This window comes from Chinchilla lanigera, unplaced genomic scaffold, assembly GCF_000276665.1.
Source record: "Chinchilla lanigera isolate Chin_1 unplaced genomic scaffold, ChiLan1.0 scaffold00065, whole genome shotgun sequence".
Classification (NCBI taxonomy): Eukaryota; Metazoa; Chordata; class Mammalia; order Rodentia; family Chinchillidae; genus Chinchilla; species Chinchilla lanigera.
The window spans coordinates 3,637,167-3,639,368 of NW_004955466.1; positions in this window are offsets into that span (position 1 = coordinate 3,637,167).

Sequence of the window (2,202 nt, forward strand, 5' to 3'; positions counted from 1 at the left end):
AAAAATGGAAAGATATTCCTCACTCATGGATAGGAAGAACAAACATTGGGAAAATAGCCATATTCCCAAGACTATTTTACAGATTCAATGCAATCTTGATCAAAATATCATTAGTATAATTCCTAAAATTCATCTGGAACCAGAATGGACTTAGAATAGCAAAAGCAATCCTGAGCAAGGAAGGAAAGGCAGGAGGCATCACAGTCCCTGACTTGAAATTATATTACAAGCCTACTGTGATAAAATCAGCATGGTATGGGCAAAAGAACAGATGTGAGGATTAACAAACAGATTAGAAGTTGCCGACACAACTACAAACAGACTCAGCCATGTGATCTTTGACAAAGGGGCCAAACATGTTCACTGAAAGAAAGATAGCTTCTTTAATAGATATTGCTGGAAAAAACGGTTTTCCACTTGCTGAAGACTAAAACTAGACCAATGTCTGTCACCATGAACTAAACTATAGTCAAAATGAATCAAAGATTTAAATATCAAAACAGAAATCTTGAAGGCATTGGGGTAGGCAGAGAGTTCGTGAACAGAAACCAAACTGCATGGGAAATACTTCAAAGAATCAACAACTGGGATCTCATCTTATTGAAAAGTTTTTGCACATCTAAAGAAATCACCAAGAAAGTAAAAAGAAAACCCATGAATTGGGAAAAAATTTTAGCCAACCGCCCCTCAGACAAGGGACTTCTATCTAGGATATACAAAAGATTAAAAAAAATCAGGCCTCCCAAATTCAAAGACCCAATCCAAAAATGAACATCTGAGATGAATATGCACTTCTCTAAGGAAGAGATACTAATGGTGAATAAATACATGAAAAAATGTTCAACGTCATTAGTCATTCAAGAAATGCAAATTAAAACAACACTGAGATTCCATCTCACCCCAGAAAGAATGGCTATCATCAAGAAATCAACCAATAACAAATGCTGGAGAGGCTGTGGGGAGAAAGGAACCTTACTCCACTGCTGGTGGGAGTGTAGACTGGTGAAACCACTGTGGAAATCCATTTGGAGATTCCTCACAAAACTAGGATTAGAGGTCCTATTTGACCCTGCTATTCACTTTCTGGGTATTTTTCCACAAGAATTGAAAGCATCATATCACAACAATATATGTACACCCATGTTTATAGCAGCACAATTTGTCATAGCTAAATCTTGGAGACAACCCAAATGCCCTTCAACTGAGGAATGGATGAGAAAAATGTGGTATTTTTATACAATAGAGTATTACTCAGCTACAAAGAAAGATAGACTTGAGGCTTTTATAGGTAAATGGGTGCAACTAGAGACCATACTCATAAGTGAAACAAATCACACTTGCATGTATAAACATAGTATTGTCTCCTTAGTGTAAGAACTGAAAGAGTAAATAAAACCCAAAAGGTACAATAGCTATTGTGAAAGAGAAGGAAACTGCTCAAAAAGAAAGCACAATTGGGATGGAGGAAAGGAGAAAAGAAATAAGGAAGTGAAAAAAAATATATGTATACACAAGATATTTAAGATAATTGTACTGCATTTTTCTATTTTTATTGAAAGGAACCTAATTGTTTGATCAATTCTGCATGCCTATAGCTGGCTATCTGAACAACTATTTCGAAGGTAACAATATGCAATGTAACAACCATTGTTAATTTCCTATCATCTTTTGAAATTCTGTATCATTTTTATTATTTTTTAAAATTCTCTTTAAAATAAATTTAAAAAATAGGTACATAGGATCAATAGGGAAAAAACACTTGGCCTGGTAAAGTTTTCATAGGTATTCAAAGTATTCAAATAAAGGAGGTCAATCAGACGAAATGACCTCTGAAATGGACTTACTCCAAAATTTCAGAAAAAGAAAAACTTAAGTGAATCATCAATTCTTTTTAGTAGTTCAGTACAAGATTAGAGAGAGCCATGTATTTATTAAAACGGGACAATGGGAGGTTAGGAAATATTGCCACAATATCAAAAATACAATCCTTAAATTAAAAATTTTAAATTAAATCAGCAGGGAGAAAATTGAATTTTGTTATAAATTGAATTTTTGAATTAGATGATTATGTTGAGAAATTCTCCCAAAATGCAGAAGAAAATGTGCAAACATCACCATATGCATGTAAAGGAAAAATGTAGAAGGACAAATCCAATAGATCCAATATGGACATAATAAAAATAACAAAAGAAATGCATATCT